The following is a 20,610-nucleotide window of genomic DNA, read 5'->3' on the forward strand; positions in this document are numbered from 1 at the left end:
CGGGTCAGATGCAGGCTGCAGTGTGAATGAACCTGGAAGATCTCAGGCCCAGTGAGAGAAGAGACACAGAGAGGAATACTATACAGCCAGGAACAGGAATGAGGCTCAGACGCAGGCTGCGGCATGGGTGAACTTTGAAGACATCAGGCCCAGTGGGAGAAGAGACAAACAATGGAATAGCATAAAGCCAGGAAAAGGAATGAAGGTCAGACGCAGGCTGCGGCATGGGTGAACCTTGAAGACATAAGGCCCAGTGGTAGAAGAGACACACAATGGAATACTATACATCCAGGAAAAGGAATGAGGGTCAGACGCAGGCTGCGGCATGGGTGAAAAGTTAAGACATCACGCACAGTGGGAGAAGAGACACACAACGAAATACCATATAGCCAGGAAAAGGAATGAGTGTCAGACTCAGGCTGCCGTGTGGATGAACCTTGAAGGCATCAGGCCCAGTGAGACAAGAGACACACTATGGAATAGTATACAGCCAGGAAAAGGAAAGAGGGTCAGACGCAGTCTACAGTGTGAATGAAACTTGAAGACATCAGGCCCAGTAAGAGAATACACACTCAATGGGATACCATATAGCCAGGAAAAGGAATGAGGGTCAGATGCAGGCTGCAGTGTGAATGAAACAGGAAGATCTCAGGCACAGTGAGAGAAGAGACACAAAGTGGAATACTATACAGCTAGGAAAAGGAATGAGGGTCAGATGCAGGCTGCAGTGTGAATGAAACAGGAAGATCTCAGGCACAGTGAGAAAAGAGACACACAGTGGCATACTATACAGCCAGGAAAAGGAATGAGGGTCAGACGCAGGCTACAGTGTGAATGAAACTTGAAGACATCAGGCCCAGTAAGAGAATACACACTCAATGGAATACTATACAGCCAGGAAAAGGAATGAGGTTCAGACGCAGGCTGCGGCATGGGTGAAAAGTGAAGACATCACGCACAGTGGGAGAAGAGACACACAACGAAATACCATATAGCCAGGAAAAGGAATAAGGGTCAGATGCAGGCTGCAGTGTGAATGAAACAGGAAGATCTCAGGCACAGTGAGAGAAGAGACACAAAGTGGAATACTATACAGCCAGGAAAAGGAATGAGGGTCAGATGCAGGCTGCAGTGTGAATGAAACAGGAAGATCTCAGGCAGAGTGAGAAAAGAGACACACAGTGGAATACTATACAGCCAGGAAAAGGAATGAGGGTCAGATGCAGGCTGCAGTGTGAATGAACCTGGAAGACATCAGGCCCAGTAAGAGAAGAGACACACAATGGAATACTATATGGGCAGGAAAAGAAATGAATGTCAGATGCAGGCTGCAGTGTGAATGAACGTTGAACACATCAGGCCCAGTGAGAGAAGAGACACACAATGGAATACTACACAGCCAGGAAAAGGAATGAGGGTCAGAGGCAGGATGCAGCGTGGACGAACATTCAAGACCTCAGGCCTAGTGAGAGAAGAGACACACAATGGAATACTACACAGCCAGGAAAAGAAATGAGGGTCAGACACAGGCTGCAGTGTTAGTGAACCTGGAAGACATCATGCCCAGTAAGAGAAGACACACACAATGGAATGCTATACAGCCAGTAAAAAGAATGACGGTCAGACACAGGCTGCATTGTTAATGAACTTTGAAGACATCAGACCCAGTGAGAGAAGAGACACAAAATGGAATACTATAGAGCCAGGAAAAGGAAAGAGGATGAGATGCAGGCTGCAGAGTGAAGGAAATTCGAATACATGAGGCCCAGTGAGAGAAGAGACACGCAATGGAATACTACACAGCCAGGAAAAAGAATGAGGTTCAGAAGCAGGCTGCGGCATGGGTGAACCTTGAAGACAAAAGGCCCAGTGAGAAAAGAGACACACAATGGAATACCATACAGCCAGGAAAAGGAATGAGGGTCTGATGCAGGCTGCAGCATGGGTGAACCTTGAAGACATCAGGCCCGGTGGGAGAAGAGACACACAATGGAATAGTATATGGCCAGCAAAAACGAATGAGGCTCAGATTCAGGCTGCAGTGTGGATGAACCTGGAAGATCTCAGGCCCAGTGAAGGAAGACACACAATGGAATACCATAGAGCAAGGAAAAGGAAAGAGGTTCAGAAGCAGGCTGCGGCATGGGTGAACATTGAAGACATTAGGCCTATTGAGAGAAGAGTCACACAATGGAATACTATACAGCCAGGAAAAGGAATGAGGGTCAGACGCAGGATGCAGTGTGAATGAAACTTGAAGACATCAGGCCATGTAAGAGAAGAGACACTCAATGGAATACTACAGAGCCAGGAAAGGGAATGAGGGTCAGATGCAGGCTGCAGCGTGGATGAACATTCAAGACCTCAGGCCTAGTGAGAGAAGAGACAAACAATGCAATACTACACAGCAAGGAAAAGGAATGAGGGTCAGACACAGGCTCCAATGGAGTGAACCTGGAAGACATCAGGACCAGAAAGAGAAGAGACACACAGTGGAATACTATACAGCCAGGAAAAGCAATGAGGGTCAGATGAAGGCTGCGGCATGGGTGAACTTGAAAACATCAGGCCCGGTGGGAGAAGAGACACACAATGGAATACTATATGGCCAGCTAAAACGAATGAGAGTCAGATGCAGGATGCAGTGTGAATGAAACTGGAAGATCTCACGCCCAGTGAAGGAAGAGACACACAATGGAATACCATACAGCCAGGAAAAGGAAGGAGGGTCAGACGCCGGCTGCGGCATTGGTAAACCTTGAATACATCGGGCCAAGTGGGAGAAGAGACACACAATTGAATACTATACAGCCAGGAAAAGGAATGAGGATCAGATTCATGCTGCAGTGTGAATGAACATGGAAAATCTCAGGCCCAGGGAGAGAAGAGACGCACAGTGGAATACTATACAGCCAGGAAAAGGAATGAGGGTCAGATGCAGGCTGCAGTGTGAATGAACCATGAAGACATCAGGCCCAGTGAGAGAAGAGGCACACAATGGAATACTACACAGCCAAGAAAAGGAATCAGGGTCAGATGCAGGCTGCAGTGTGAATGAACCAGGAAGATCTCAGGCCCAGTGAGAGAAGAGACACAGACTGGAATACTATACAGCCAGGAAAAGGAATGAGGTTGAGACGCAGGCTGCGGCATGGGTGAACTTTGAAGACATCAGGCCCAGTGGGAGAAGAGACAAATAATGGAATACCATAAAGCCAGGAAAAGGAATGAAGGTCAGACGCAGGCTGCGGCATGGGTGAACCTTGAAGACATCAGGCCCAGTGGTAGAAGAGACACAGAATGGAATACTATACATCCAGGAAAAGGAATGAGGGTCAGACGCAGGCTGCGGCATGGGTGAACATTGAAGACATCAGGCCCAGTGGGAGAAGAGACACACAATGGAATACTATACATCCAGGAAAAGGAATGAGGGTCAGATGCAGGCTGCAGTGTGGATGAAGCTTGAAGGCATCAGGCCCAGTGAGACAAGAGACACACTATGGAATAGTATACAGCCAGGAAAAGGAATGAGGGTCAGACGCACGTTACACTGTGAATGAAACTTGAAGTCATCAGGCCCAGTAAGAGAATAAACAGTCAATGGAATACTATACAGTCAGGAAAAGGAATGAGGTTCAGACGCAGGCTGCGGCATGGGTGAAAAGTGAAGACATCACGCACAGTGGGAGAAGAGACACACAACGAAATACCATATAGCCAGGAAAAGGAATGAGGGTCAGACTCAGGCTGCAGTGTGGATGAAGCTTGAAGGCATCAGGCCCAGTGAGACAAGAGACACACTATGGAATAGTATACAGCCAGGAAAAGGAATGAGGGTCAGACGCAGGCTACAGTGTGAATGAAACTTGAAGACATCAGGCCCAGTAAGAGAATACACACTCTATGGAATACCATATAGCCAGGAAAAGGAATGAGGGTCAGATTCAGGCTGCAGTGTGAATGAAACAGGAAGATCTCAGGCACAGTGAGAGAAGAGACACAAAGTGGAATACTATACAGCCAGGAAAAGGAATGAGGGTCAGATGCAGGCTGCAGTGTGAATCAAACAGGAAGATCTCAGGCACAGTGAGAAAGGAGACACACAGTGGAATACTATACAGCCAGGAAAAGGAATGAGGGTCAGATGCAGGCTGCAGTGTGAATGAACCTGGAAGACATCAGGCCCAGTAAGAGAAGAGACACACAATGGAATACTATATGGCCAGGAAAAGAAATGAATGTCAGATGCAGGCTGCAGTGTGAATGAACGTTGAACACATCAGGCCCAGTGAGAGAAGAGACACACAATGGAATACTACACAGCCAGGAAAAGGAATGAGGGTCAGAGACAGGATGCAGCGTGGACGAACATTCAAGGTCTCAGGCCTAGTGAGAGAAGAGACACACAATGGAATACTACACAGCCAGGAGAAGAAATGAGGGTTAGACACAGGCTGCAGTGTTAGTGAACCTGGAAGACATCATGCCCAGTAAGAGAAGACACACACAAAGGAATGCAATACAGCCAGTAAAAAGAATGACGGTCAGACACAGGCTGCAGTGTTAATGAACCTTGAAGACATCAGACCCAGTGAGAGAAGAGACACAAAATGGAATACTATAGAGCTAGGAAAAGGAAAGAGGATCAGATGCAGGCTGCAGAGTGAAGGAAATTTGAATACATGAGGCCCAGTGAGAGAAGAGACACGCAATGGAATACTACACGGCCAGGAAAAAGAATGAGGTTCAGAAGCAGGCTGCGGCATGGGTGAACCTTGAAGACAAAAGGCCCAGTGAGAAAAGAGACACACAATGGAATACTATACAGCTAGGAAAAGGAATGAGGGTCAGATGCATGCTGCGGCATGGGTGAACCTTGAAGACATCAGGCCCGGTGGGAGAAGAGACACACAATGTAATACTATATGGACAGCAAAAACGAATGAGGCTCAGATGCAGGCTGCAGTGTGAATGAACCTGGAAGATCTCAGGCCCCGTGAAGGAAGAGACACACAATGGAATACCATAGAGCAAGGAAAAGGAAAGAGGTTCAGAAGCAGGCTGCGGCATGGGTGAACATTGAAGACATTAGTCCCAGTGAGAGAAGAGACACACAATGGAATACTATACAGCCAGGAAAAGGAATGAGGGTCAGACGCAGGATGCAGTGTGAATGAAACTTGAGGACATCAGGCCCTGTAAGAAAAGAGACACTCAATGGAATACTACAGAGCCAGGAAAGGGAATGAGGGTCAGATGCAGGCTGCAGCGTGGATGAACCTTCAAGACCTCAGGCCTAGTGAGAGAAGAGACACACAACGCAATACTAAACAGCCAGGAAAAGGAATGAGGGTCAGACGCAGGCTGCGGCATGTGTGAAAATTGAAGACATCATGCACAGTGGGAGAAGAGACACACAACGAAATACCATATAGCCAGGAAAAGGAATGAGGGTCAGATGCAGGCTGCAGTGTGAATGAAACAGGAAGATCTCAGGCACAGTGAGAGAAGAGACACAAGGTGGAATACTATACAGCCAGGAAAAGGAATGAGGGTCAGATGCAGGCTGCAGTGTGAATGAAACAGGAAGATCTCAGGCACAGTGAGAAAAGAGACACACAGTGGAATACTATACAGCCAGGAAAAGGAATGAGGGTCAGATGCAGGCTGCAGTGTGAATGAACCTGGAAGACATCAGGCCCAGTAAGAGAAGAGACACACAATGGAATACTATATGGCCAGGAAAAGAAATGAATGTCAGATGCAGGCTGCAGTGTGAATGAACGTTGAAAACATCAGGCCCAGTGAGAGAAGAGACACACAATGGAATACTACACAGCCAGGAAAAGGAATGAGGGTCAGAGGCAGGATGCAGCGTGGACGAACATTCAAGACCTCAGGCCTAGTGAGAGAAGAGACACACAATGGAATACTACACAGCCAGGAAAAGAAATGAGGGTCAGACACAGGCTGCAGTGTTAGTGAACCTGGAAGACATCATGCCAAGTAAGAGAAGACACACACAATGGAATGCTATACAGCCAGTAAAAAGAATGACGGTCAGACACAGGCTGCATTGTTAATGAACCTTGAAGACATCAGACCCAGTGAGAGAAGAGACACAAAATGGAATACTATAGAGCCAGGAAAAGGAAAGAGGATGAGATGCAGGCTGCAGAGTGAAGGAAATTTGAATACATCAGGCCCAGTGAGAGAAGAGACACGCAATGGAATACTACACAGCCAGGAAAAAGAATGAGGTTCAGAAGCAGGCTGCGGCATGGGTGAACCTTGAAGACAAAAGGCCCAGTGAGAAAAGAGACACACAATGGAATACTATACAGCCAGGAAAAGGAATGAGGGTCAGATGCAGGCTGCGGCATGGGTGAACCTTGAAGACATCAGGCCCGGTGGGAGAAGAGACACACAATGGAATACTATATGGACAGCAAAAACGAATGAGGCTCAGATGCAGGCTGCAGTGTGAATGAACCTGGAAGATCTCAGGCCCCGTGAAGGAAGAGACACACAATGGAATACCATAGAGCAAGGAAAAGGAAAGAGGTTCAGAAGCAGGCTGCGGCATGGGTGAACATTGAAGACATTAGTCCCAGTGAGAGAAGAGACACACAATGGAATACTATACAGCCAGGAAAAGGAATGAGGGTCAGACGCAGGATGCAGTGTGAATGAAACTTGAGGACATCAGGCCCTGTAAGAGAAGAGACACTCAATGGAATACTACAGAGCCAGGAAAGGGAATGAGGGTCAGATGCAGGCTGCAGCGTGGATGAACCTTCAAGACCTCAGGCCTAGTGAGAGAAGAGACACACAATGCAATACTAAACAGCCAGGGAAAGGAATGAGGGTCAGACGCAGGCTGCGGCATGTGTGAAAATTGAAGACATCACGCACAGTGGGAGAAGAGACACACAACGAAATACCATATAGCCAGGAAAAGGAATGAGGGTCAGATGCAGGCTGCAGTGTGAATGAACCTGGAAGATCTCACGCCCAGTGAAGGAAGAGACACACAATGGAATACCATACAGCCAGGAAAAGGAATGAGGGTCAGACCCTGGCTGCAGCATGGGTGAACTTTGAAGTCATCAGGCCAAGTGGGAGAAGAGACAAACAATGGAATACCATAAAGCCAGGAAAAGGAATGAGGGTCAGACGCAGGTTGCGGTATGGGTGAACCTTGAAGACATCAGGCCCAGTGGTAGAAGAGACACACAATGGAATACTATACATCCAGGAAAAGGATGTGGATGAACCTTGAAGGCATCAGGCCCAGTGAGACAAGAGACACACTATGGAATAGTATACAGACAGGAAAAGGAATGAGGGTCAGACGCAGGCTACAGTGTGAAAGAAACTTGAAGACATCAGGCCCAGTAAGAGAATACACACTCAATGGAATACTATAGAGTCAGGAAAAGGAATGAGGGTCAGACGCAGGCTGCGGCATGGGTGAAAAGTGAAGACATCATGCACAGTGGGAGAAGAGACACACAACGAAATACCATATAGCCAGGAAAAGGAATGAGGGTCAGACTCAGGCTGCAGTGTGGATGAAGCTTGAAGGCATCAGGCCCAGTGAGACAAGAGACACACTATGGAATAGTATACAGCCAGGAAAAGGAATGAGGGTCAGACGCAGGCTACAGTGTGAATGAAACTTGAAGACATCAGGCCCAGTAAGAGAATACACACTCTATGGAATACCATATAGCCAGGAAAAGGAATGAGGGTCAGATGCAGGCTGCAGTGTGAATGAAACAGGAAGATCTCAGGCACAGTGAGAGAAGAGACACAAAGTGGAATACTATACAGCCAGGAAAAGGAATGAGGGTCAGATGCAGGCTGCAGTGTGAATGAAACAGGAAGATCTCAGGCGCAGTGAGAAAAGAGACACACAGTGGAATACTATACAGCCAGGAAAAGGAATGAGGGTCAGATGCAGGCTGCAGTGTGAATGAACCTGGAAGACATCAGGCCCAGTAAGAGAAGAGACACACAATGGAATACTATATGGCCAGGAAAAGAAATGAATGTCAGATGCAGGCTGCAGTGTGAATGAACCTGGAAGATCTCAGGCCCAGTGAAGGAAGAGACACACAATGGAATACCATAGAGCAAGGAAAAGGAAAGAGGTTCAGAAGCAGGCTGCGGCATGGGTGAACACCGAAGACATTAGGCCCAGTGAGAGAAGAGACACACAATGGAATACTATGCAGGCAGGAAAAGGAATGAGGGTCAGACGCAGGATGCAGTGTGAATGAAACTTGAAGACATCAGGCCCTGTAAGAGAAGAGACACTCAATGGAATACTACAGAGCCAGGAAAGGGAATGAGGGTCAGATGCAGGCTGCAGCGTGGATGAACCTTCAAGACCTCAGGCCTAGTGAGAGAAGAGACACACAATGGAATACTAAACAGCCAGGAAAAGGAATGAGGGTCAGACACAGGCTGCAGTGTGAGTGAACCTGGAAGACATCAGGCCCAGTAAGAGAAGAGACACACAATGGAATACTATACAGCCAGGAAAAGGAATGAGGGTCAGATGCAGGCTCCGGCATGGGTGAACCTTGAAAACATCAGGCCCGGTGGGAGAAGAGACACACAATGGAATACTATATGGCCAGTTAAAACGAATGAGGGTCAGATGCAGGCGGCAGTGTGAATGAACCTGGAAGATCTCACACCCAGTGAAGGAAGAGACACACAATGGAATACCATACAGCCAGGAAAAGGAATGAGGTTCAGACGCAGGCTGTGGCATGGGTGAACTTTGAAGTCATCAGGCCAAGTGGGAGAAGAGACAAACAATGGAATACCATAAAGCCAGGAAAAGGAATGAAGGTCAGACGAGGGCTGCGGCATGGGTGAACCTTGAAGACATCAGGCCCAGTGGTAGAAGAGACACACAATGGAATACTATACATCCTGGAAAAGGAATGAGGGTCAGACGCAGGCTGCGGCATGGGTGAACTTTCAAGACATCAGGCCCATTTGGAGAAGAGACAAACAATGGAATACCATAAAGCCAGGAAAAGGAATGAAGGTCAGACGCAGGCTGCGGCATGGGTGAAGCTTGAAGACATCAGGCCCAGTGGTAGAAGAGACACACAATGGAATACTATACATCCAGGAAAAGGAATGAGGGTCAGACGCAGGCTACAGTGTGAATGAAACTTGAAGTCATCAGGCCCAGTAAGAGAATAAACAGTCAATGGAATACTATACAGCCAGGAAAAGGAATGAGGGTCAGACGCAGGCTGCGGCATGGGTGAAAAGTGAAGACATCACGCACAGTGGGAGAAGAGACACACAACGAAATACCATATAGCCAGGAAAAGGAATGAGGGTCAGACTCAGGCTGCAGTGTGGATGAACCTTGAAGGCATCAGGCCCAGTGAGACAAGAGACACACTATGGAATAGTATACAGCCAGGAAAAGGAATGAGGGTCAGACGCAGGTTACAGTGTGAATGAAAATTGAAGACATCAGGCCCAGTAAGAGAATACACACTCAATGGAATACTATACAGCCAGGAAAAGGAATGAGGTTCAGACGCTGGCTGCGGCATGGGTGAAAAGTGAAGACATCACGCACAGTGGGAGAAGAGACACACAACGAAATACCATATAACCAGGAAAAGGAATGAGGGTAAGACACAGGTTGCAGTGTGAATGAACCTTGAAGGCATCAGGCCCAGTGAGACAAGAGACACACTATGGAATACTATACAGCCAGGAAAAGGAATGAGGGTCAGATGCAGGCTGCAGTGTGAATGAAACAGGAAGATATCAGGCACAGTGAGAAAAGAGACACACAGTGGAATACTATACAGCCAGGAAAAGGAATGAGGGTCAGATGCAGGCTGCAGTGTGAATGAACCTGGAAGACATCAGGCAAAGTAAGAGAAGAGACACACAATGGAATACTATATGGCCAAGAAAAGAAATGAATGTCAGATGCAGGCTGCAGTGTGAATGAACGTTGAACACATCAGGGCCAGTGAGAGAACAGACACACAATGGAATACTACACAGCCAGGAAAAGGAATGAGGGTTCGAGGCAGGATGCAGCGTGGACGAACATTCAAGATCTCAGGCCTAGTGAGAGAAGAGACACACAATGGAATACTACACAGCCAGGAAAAGAAATGAGGGTCAGACACAGGCTGCAGTGTTAATGAATCTGGAAGACATCATGCCCAGTAAGAGAAGACACACACAATGGAATGCTATACAGCCAGTAAAAAGAATGACGGTCAGACACAGGCTGCAGTGTTAATGAACCTTGAAGACATCAGACCCAGTGAGAGAAGAGACAAAAAATGGAATACTATAGAGCCAGGAAAAGGAAAGAGGATCAGATGCAGGCTGCAGAGTGAAGGAAATTTGAATACATCAGGCCCAGTGAGAGAAGAGACACGCAATGGAATACTACACAGCCAGGAAAAAGAATGAGGTTCAGAAGCAGGCTGCGGCATGGGTGAACCTTGAAGACAAAAGGCCCAGTGAGAAAAGAGACACACAATGGAATACTATACAGCCAGGAAAAGGAATGAGGGTCAGATGCAGGGTGCGGCATGGGTGAACCTTGAAGACATCAGGCTCGGTGGGAGAAGAGACACACAATGGAATACTATATGGCCAGCAAAAACGAATGAGGCTCAGATGCAGGCTGCAGTGTGAATGAACCTGGAAGATCTCACGCCCAGTGAAGGAAGAGACACACAATGGAATACCATACAGCCAGGAAAAGGAATGAGGGTCAGACGCAGGCTGCGGCATGGGTGAACTTTGAAGTCATCAGGCCAAGTGGGAGAAGAGACAAACAATGGAATACCATAAAGCCAGGAAAAGGAATGTAGGTCAGACGAGGGCTGCGGCATGTGTGAACCTTGAAGACATCAGGCCCAGTGGTAGAAGAGACACACAATGGAATACTATACATCCAGGAAAAGGAATGCGGGTCTGATGCAGGCTGCAGTGGAAATGAACGTGGAAGACATCAGGCCCAGTAACAGAAGAGACACACAATGGAATACTATACAGACAGGAAAAGGAATGAGGGTCAGACGCAGGCTACAGTGTGAATGAAACTTGAAGTCATCAGGCCCAGTAAGAGAATAAACAGTCAATGGAATACTATACAGCCAGGAAAAGGAATGAGGGTCAGACGCAGGCTGCGGCATGGGTGAAAAGTGAAGACATCACGCACATTGGGAGAAGAGACACACAACGAAATACCATATAGCCAGGAAAAGGAATGAGGGTCAGACTCAGGCTGCAGTGTGGATGAACCTTGAAGGCATCAGGCCCAGTGAGACAAGAGACACACTATGGAATAGTATACAGCCAGGAAAAGGAATGAGGGTCAGACGCAGGCTACAGTGTGAATGAAACTTGAAGACATCAGGCCCAGTAAGAGAATACACACTCAATGGAATACTATACAGCCAGGAAAAGGAATGAGGTTCAGACGCAGGCTGCAGCATGTGTGAAAATGAAGACATCACGCACAGTGGGAGAAGAGACACACAACGAAATACCATATAGCCAGGAAAAGGAATGAGGGTCAGATGCAGGCTGCAGTGTGAATGAAACAGGAAGATCTCAGGCACAGTGAGAGAAGAGACACAAAGTGGAATACTATACAGCCAGGAAAAGGAATGATGGTCAGATGCAGGCTGCAGTGTGAATGAAACAGGAAGATCTCAGGCACAGTGAGAAAAGAGACACACAGTGGAATACTATACAGCCAGGAAAAGGAATGAGGGTCAGATGCAGGCTGCAGTGTGAATGAACCTGGAAGACATCAGGCCCAGTAAGAGAAGAGACACACAATGGAATACTATATGGCCAGGAAAAGAAATGAATGTCAGATGCAGGCTGCAGTGTGAATGAACGTTGAACACATCAGGCCCAGTGAGAGAAGAGACACACAATGGAATACTACACAGCCAGGAAAAGGAATGAGGGTCAGGGGCAGGATGCAGCGTGGATGAACATTCAAGACCTCAGGCCTTGTGAGAGAAGAGACACACAATGGAATACTACACAGCCAGGAGAAGAAATGAGGGTCAGACACAGGCTGCAGTGTTAGTGAACCTGGAAGACATCAGGCCCAGTAAGAGAAGACACACACAATGGAATGCTATACAGCCAGTAAAAAGAATGACGGTCAGACACAGGCTGCAGTGTTAATGAACCTTGAAGACATCAGACCCAGTGAGAGAAGAGACACAAAATGGAATACTATAGAGCCAGGAAAAGGAAAGAGGATCAGATGCAGGCTGCAGAGTGAAGGAAATATGAATACATGAGGCCCAGTGAGAGAAGAGACACGCAATGGAATACTACACGGCCAGGAAAAAGAATGAGGGTCAGAAGCAGGCTGCGGCATGGGTGAACCTTGAAGACAAAAGGCCCAGTGAGAAAAGAGACACACAATGGAATACTATACAGCCAGGAAAAGGAATGAGGGTCAGATGCAGGCTGCGGCATGGGTGAACCTTGAAGACATCAGGACCGGTGGGAGAAGAGACACACAATGGAATACTATATGGACAGCAAAAACGACTGAGGCTCAGATGCAGGCTGCAGTGTGAATGAAACTGGAAGATCTCAGGCCCTGTGAAGGAAGAGACACACAATGGAATACCATACAGCCAGGAAAATTAATGAGGGTCAGAAGCAGGCTGGGGCATGGGTGAACATAGGAGACATCAGGCCCAGTAAGAAAAGAGACACGCAATGGAATACTATACAGCCAGTAAAAGGAATGAGGGTCAGATGTAGGCTGCAGTGTGAATGAAACTTGAAGACATCAGGCCCAGTAATAGAACAGAAACTTAAAGGAATACTATACAGCCAGGAAAAGAAATGAGGGTCAGACGCAGGCTGCGGCATTGGTGAACTTTGAAGGCATCAGGCCCAGTGAGAGAAGAGACGCACAGTGGAATACTATACAACCAGGAAAAGGAATGAGGGTCAGATGCAGGCTGCAGTGTGAATGAAACAGGAAGATCTCAGGCACAGTGAGAGAAGAGACACAAAGTGGAATACTATACAGCTAGGAAAAGGAATGAGGGTCAGATGCAGGCTGCAGTGTGAATGAAACAGGAAGATCTCAGGCACAGTGAGAAAAGAGACACACAGTGGCATACTATACAGCCAGGAAAAGGAATGAGGGTCAGACGCAGGCTACAGTGTGAATGAAACTTGAAGACATCAGGCCCAGTAAGAGAATACACACTCAATGGAATACTATACAGCCAGGAAAAGGAATGAGGTTCAGACGCAGGCTGCGGCATGGGTGAAAAGTGAAGACATCACGCACAGTGGGAGAAGAGACACACAACGAAATACCATATAGCCAGGAAAAGGAATAAGGGTCAGATGCAGGCTGCAGTGTGAATGAAACAGGAAGATCTCAGGCACAGTGAGAGAAGAGACACAAAGTGGAATACTATACAGCCAGGAAAAGGAATGAGGGTCAGATGCAGGCTGCAGTGTGAATGAAACAGGAAGATCTCAGGCAGAGTGAGAAAAGAGACACACAGTGGAATACTATACAGCCAGGAAAAGGAATGAGGGTCAGATGCAGGCTGCAGTGTGAATGAACCTGGAAGACATCAGGCCCAGTAAGAGAAGAGACACACAATGGAATACTATATGGGCAGGAAAAGAAATGAATGTCAGATGCAGGCTGCAGTGTGAATGAACGTTGAACACATCAGGCCCAGTGAGAGAAGAGACACACAATGGAATACTACACAGCCAGGAAAAGGAATGAGGGTCAGAGGCAGGATGCAGCGTGGACGAACATTCAAGACCTCAGGCCTAGTGAGAGAAGAGACACACAATGGAATACTACACAGCCAGGAAAAGAAATGAGGGTCAGACACAGGCTGCAGTGTTAGTGAACCTGGAAGACATCATGCCCAGTAAGAGAAGACACACACAATGGAATGCTATACAGCCAGTAAAAAGAATGACGGTCAGACACAGGCTGCATTGTTAATGAACTTTGAAGACATCAGACCCAGTGAGAGAAGAGACACAAAATGGAATACTATAGAGCCAGGAAAAGGAAAGAGGATGAGATGCAGGCTGCAGAGTGAAGGAAATTCGAATACATGAGGCCCAGTGAGAGAAGAGACACGCAATGGAATACTACACAGCCAGGAAAAAGAATGAGGTTCAGAAGCAGGCTGCGGCATGGGTGAACCTTGAAGACAAAAGGCCCAGTGAGAAAAGAGACACACAATGGAATACCATACAGCCAGGAAAAGGAATGAGGGTCTGATGCAGGCTGCAGCATGGGTGAACCTTGAAGACATCAGGCCCGGTGGGAGAAGAGACACACAATGGAATAGTATATGGCCAGCAAAAACGAATGAGGCTCAGATTCAGGCTGCAGTGTGGATGAACCTGGAAGATCTCAGGCCCAGTGAAGGAAGACACACAATGGAATACCATAGAGCAAGGAAAAGGAAAGAGGTTCAGAAGCAGGCTGCGGCATGGGTGAACATTGAAGACATTAGGCCTATTGAGAGAAGAGTCACACAATGGAATACTATACAGCCAGGAAAAGGAATGAGGGTCAGACGCAGGATGCAGTGTGAATGAAACTTGAAGACATCAGGCCATGTAAGAGAAGAGACACTCAATGGAATACTACAGAGCCAGGAAAGGGAATGAGGGTCAGATGCAGGCTGCAGCGTGGATGAACATTCAAGACCTCAGGCCTAGTGAGAGAAGAGACAAACAATGCAATACTACACAGCAAGGAATAGGAATGAGGGTCAGACACAGGCTCCAATGGAGTGAACCTGGAAGACATCAGGACCAGAAAGAGAAGAGACACACAGTGGAATACTATACAGCCAGGAAAAGCAATGAGGGTCAGATGAAGGCTGCGGCATGGGTGAACTTGAAAACATCAGGCCCGGTGGGAGAAGAGACACACAATGGAATACTATATGGCCAGCTAAAACGAATGAGAGTCAGATGCAAGATGCAGTGTGAATGAAACTGGAATATCTCACGCCCAGTGAAGGAAGAGACACACAATGGAATACCATACAGCCAGGAAAAGGAAGGAGGGTCAGACGCCGGCTGCGGCATTGGTAAACCTTGAATACATCGGGCCAAGTGGGAGAAGAGACACACAATTGAATACTATACAGCCAGGAAAAGGAATGAGGATCAGATTCATGCTGCAGTGTGAATGAACATGGAAAATCTCAGGCCCAGGGAGAGAAGAGACGCACAGTGGAATACTATACAGCCAGGAAAAGGAATGAGGGTCAGATGCAGGCTGCAGTGTGAATGAACCATGAAGACATCAGGCCCAGTGAGAGAAGAGGCACACAATGGAATACTACACAGCCAAGAAAAGGAATCAGGGTCAGATGCAGGCTGCAGTGTGAATGAACCAGGAAGATCTCAGGCCCAGTGAGAGAAGAGACACAGACTGGAATACTATACAGCCAGGAAAAGGAATGAGGTTGAGACGCAGGCTGCGGCATGGGTGAACTTTGAAGACATCAGGCCCAGTGGGAGAAGAGACAAACAATGGAATACCATAAAGCCAGGAAAAGGAATGAAGGTCAGACGCAGGCTGCGGCATGGGTGAACCTTGAAGACATCAGGCCCAGTGGTAGAAGAGACACACAATGGAATACTATACATCCAGGAAAAGGAATGAGGGTCAGACGCAGGCTGCGGCATGGGTGAACATTGAAGACATCAGGCCCAGTGGGAGAAGAGACACACAATGGAATACTATACATCCAGGAAAAGGAATGAGGGTCAGATGCAGGCTGCAGTGTGAATGAACCTGGAAGACTTCAGGCCCAGTAAGAGAAGAGACACACAATGGAATACTATACACACAGGAAAAGGAATGAGGGTCAGACGCACGTTACAGTGTGAATGAAACTTGAAGTCATCAGGCCCAGTAAGAGAATAAACAGTCAATGGAATACTATAGAGTCAGGAAAAGGAATGAGGGTCAGACGCAGGCTGCGGCATGGGTGAAAAGTGAAGACATCATGCACAGTGGGAGAAGAGACACACAACGAAATACCATATAGCCAGGAAAAGGAATGAGGGTCAGACTCAGGCTGCAGTGTGGATGAAGCTTGAAGGCATCAGGCCCAGTGAGACAAGAGACACACTATGGAATAGTATACAGCCAGGAAAAGGAATGAGGGTCAGACGCAGGCTACAGTGTGAATGAAACTTGAAGACATCAGGCCCAGTAAGAGAATACACACTCTATGGAATACCATATAGCCAGGAAAAGGAATGAGGGTCAGATGCAGGCTGCAGTGTGAATGAAACAGGAAGATCTCAGGCACAGTAAGAGAAGAGACACAAAGTGGAATACTATACAGCCAGGAAAAGGAATGAGGGTCAGATGCAGGCTGCAGTGTGAATGAAACAGGAAGATCTCAGGCGCAGTGAGAAAAGAGACACACAGTGGAATACTATACAGCCAGGAAAAGGAATGAGGGTCAGATGCAGGCTGCAGTGTGAATGAACCTGGAAGACATGAGGCCCAGTAAGAGAAGAGACACACAATGGAATACTATATGGCCAGGAAAAGAAATGAATGTCAGATGCAGGCTGCAGTGTGAATGAACCTGGAAGATCTCAGGCCCAGTGAAGGAAGAGACACACAATGGAATACCATAGAGCAAGGAAAAGGAAAGAGGTTCAGAAGCAGGCTGCGGCATGGGTGAACACCGAAGACATTAGGCCCAGTGAGAGAAGAGACACACAATGCAATACTATGCAGGCAGGAAAAGGAATGAGGGTCAGACGCAGGATGCAGTGTGAATGAAACTTGAAGACATCAGGCCCTGTAAGAGAAGAGACACTCAATGGAATACTACAGAGCCAGGAAAGGGAATGAGGGTCAGATGCAGGCTGCAGCGTGGATGAACCTTCAAGACCTCAGGCCTAGTGAGAGAAGAGACACACAATGGAATACTAAACAGCCAGGAAAAGGAATGAGGGTCAGACACAGGCTGCAGTGTGAGTGAACCTGGAAGACATCAGGCCCAGTAAGAGAAGAGACACACAATGGAATACTATACAGCCAGGAAAAGGAAAGAGGGTCAGATGCAGGCTGCGGCATGGGTGAACCTTGAAAACATCAGGCCCGGTGGGAGAAGAGACACACAATGGAATACTATATGGCCAGTTAAAACGAATGAGGGTCAGATGCAGGCTGCAGTGTGAATGAACCTGGAAGATCTCACACCCAGTGAAGGAAGAGACACACAATGGAATACCATACAGCCAGGAAAAGGAATGAGGTTCAGACGCAGGCTGTGGCATGGGTGAACTTTGAAGTCATCAGGCCAAGTGGGAGAAGAGACACACAATGGAATACTATACATCCAGGAAAAGGAATGAGGGTCAGACGCAGGCTACAGTGTGAATGAAACTTGAAGTCATCAGGCCCAGTAAGAGAATAAACAGTCAATGGAATACTATACAGCCAGGAAAAGGAATGAGGGTCAGACGCAGGCTGCGGCATGGGTGAAAAGTGAAGACATCACGCACAGTGGGAGAAGAGACACACAACGAAATACCATATAGCCAGGAAAAGGAATGAGGGTCAGACTCAGGCTGCAGTGTGGATGAACCTTGAAGGCATCAGGCCCAGTGAGACAAGAGACACACTATGGAATAGTATACAGCCAGGAAAAGGAATGAGGGTCAGACGCAGGCTACAGTGTGAATGAAAATTGAAGACATCAGGCCCAGTAAGAGAATACACACTCAATGGAATACTATACAGCCAGGAAAAGGAATGAGGGTCAGACGCAGGCTGCGGCATGGGTGAAAAGTGAAGACATCACGCACAGTGGGAGAAGAGACACACAACGAAATACCATATAGCCAGGAAAAGGAATGAGGGTCAGACTCAGGCTGCAGTGTGGATGAACCTTGAAGGCATCAGGCCCAGTGAGACAAGAGACACACTATGGAATAGTATACAGCCAGGAAAAGGAATGAGGGTCAGACGCAGGCTACAGTGTGAATGAAAATTGAAGACATCAGGCCCAGTAAGAGAATACACACTCAATGGAATACTATACAGCCAGGAAAAGGAATGAGGTTCAGACGCTGGCTGCGGCATGGTTGAAAAGTGAAGACATCACGCACAGTGGGAGAAGAGACACACAACGAAATACCATATAACCAGGAAAAGGAATGAGGGTAAGACACAGGCTGCAGTGTGAATGAACCTTGAAGGCATCCGGCCCAGTGAGACAAGAGACACACTATGGAATACTATACAGCCAGGAAAAGGAATGAGGGTCAGATGCAGGCTGCAGTGTGAATGAAAGAGGAAGATCTCAGGCACAGTGAGAAAAGAGACACACAGTGGAATACTATACAGCCAGGAAAAGGAATGAGGGTCAGATGCAGGCTGCAGTGTGAATGAACCTGGAAGACATCAGGCAAAGTAAGAGAAGAGACACACAATGGAATACTATATGGCCAAGAAAAGAAATGAATGTCAGATGCATGCTGCAGTGTGAATGAACGTTGAACACATCAGGGCCAGTGAGAGAACAGACACACAATGGAATACTACACAGCCAGGAAAAGGAATGTGGGTCAGAGGCAGGATGCAGCGTGGACGAACATTCAAGACCTCAGGCCTAGTGAGAGAAGAGACACACAATGGAATACTACACAGCCAGGAAAAGAAATGAGGGTCAGACACAGGCTGCAGTGTTAGTGAATCTGGAAGACATCATGCCCAGTAAGAGAAGACACACACAATGGAATGCTATACAGCCAGTAAAAAGAATGACGGTCAGACACAGGCTGCAGTGTTAATGAACCTTGAAGACATCAGACCCAGTGAGAGAAGAGACAAAAAATGGAATACTATAGAGTCAGGAAAAGGAAAGAGGATCAGATGCAGGCTGCAGAGTGAAGGAAATTTGAATACATGAGGCCCAGTGAGAGAAGAGACACGCAATGGAATACTACACAGCCAGGAAAAAGAATGAGGTTCAGAAGCAGGCTGCGTCATGGGTGAACCTTGAAGACAAAAGGCCCAGTGAGAAAAGAGACACACAATGGAATACTATACAGCCAGGAAAAGGAATGAGGGTCAGATGCAGGGTGCGGCATGGGTGAACCTTGAAGACATCAGGCTCGGTGGGAGAAGAGACACACAATGGAATACTATATGGCCAGCAAAAACGAATGAGGCTCAGATGCAGGCTGCAGTGTGAATGAACCTGGAAGATCTCACGCTCAGTGAAGGAAGAGACACACAATGGAATACCATACAGCCAGGAAAAGGAATGAGGGTCAGACGCAGGCTGCGGCATGGGTGAACTTTGAAGTCATCAGGCCAAGTGGGAGAAGAGACAAACAATGGAATACCATAAAGCCAGGAAAAGGAATGAAGGTCAGACGAGGGCTGCGGCATGGGTGAACCTTGAAGACATCAGGCCCAGTGGTAGAAGAGACACACAATGGAATACTATACATCCTGGAAAAGGAATGAGGGTCAGACGCAGGCTGCGGCATGGGTGAAATTTGAAGACATCAGGCCCATTTGGAGAAGAGACAAACAATGGAATACCATAAAGCCAGGAAAAGGAATGAAGGTCAGACGCAGGCTGCGGCATGGGTGAAGCTTGAAGACATCAGGCCCAGTGGTAGAAGAGACACACAATGGAATACTATACATCCAGGAAAAGGAATGAGGGTCAGACGCAGGCTACAGTGTGAATGAAACTTGAAGTCATCAGGCCCAGTAAGAGAATAAACAGTCAATGGAATACTATACAGCCAGGAAAAGGAATGAGGGTCAGACGCAGGCTGCGGCATGGGTGAAAAGTGAAGACATCACGCACAGTGGGAGAAGAGACACACAACGAAATACCATATAGCCAGGAAAAGGAATGAGGGTCAGACTCAGGCTGCAGTGTGGATGAACCTTGAAGGCATCAGGCCCAGTGAGACAAGAGACACACTATGGAATAGTATACAGCCAGGAAAAGGAATGAGGGTCAGACGCAGGCTACAGTGTGAATGAAAATTGAAGACATCAGGCCCAGTAAGAGAATACACACTCAATGGAATACTATACAGCCAGGAAAAGGAATGAGGGTCAGACGCAGGCTGCGGCATGGGTGAAAAGTGAAGACATCACGCACAGTGGGAGAAGAGACACACAACGAAATACCATATAGCCAGGAAAAGGAATGAGGGTCAGACTCACGCTGCAGTGTGGATGAACCTTGAAGGCATCAGGCCCAGTGAGACAAGAGACACACTATGGAATAGTATACAGCCAGGAAAAGGAATGAGGGTCAGACGCAGGCCACAGTGTGAATGAAAATTGAAGACATCAGGCCCACTAAGAGAATACACACTCAATGGAATACTATACAGCCAGGAAAAGGAATGAGGTTCAGACGCTGGCTGCGGCATGGGTGAAAAGTGAAGACATCACGCACAGTGGGAGAAGAGACACACAACGAAATACCATATAACCAGGAAAAGGAATGAGGGTAAGACACAGGCTGCAGTGTGAAT

The sequence above is a fragment of the Pongo abelii genome, chromosome 14, assembly GCF_028885655.2.
Source record: "Pongo abelii isolate AG06213 chromosome 14, NHGRI_mPonAbe1-v2.0_pri, whole genome shotgun sequence".
NCBI lineage: Eukaryota > Metazoa > Chordata > Mammalia > Primates > Hominidae > Pongo > Pongo abelii.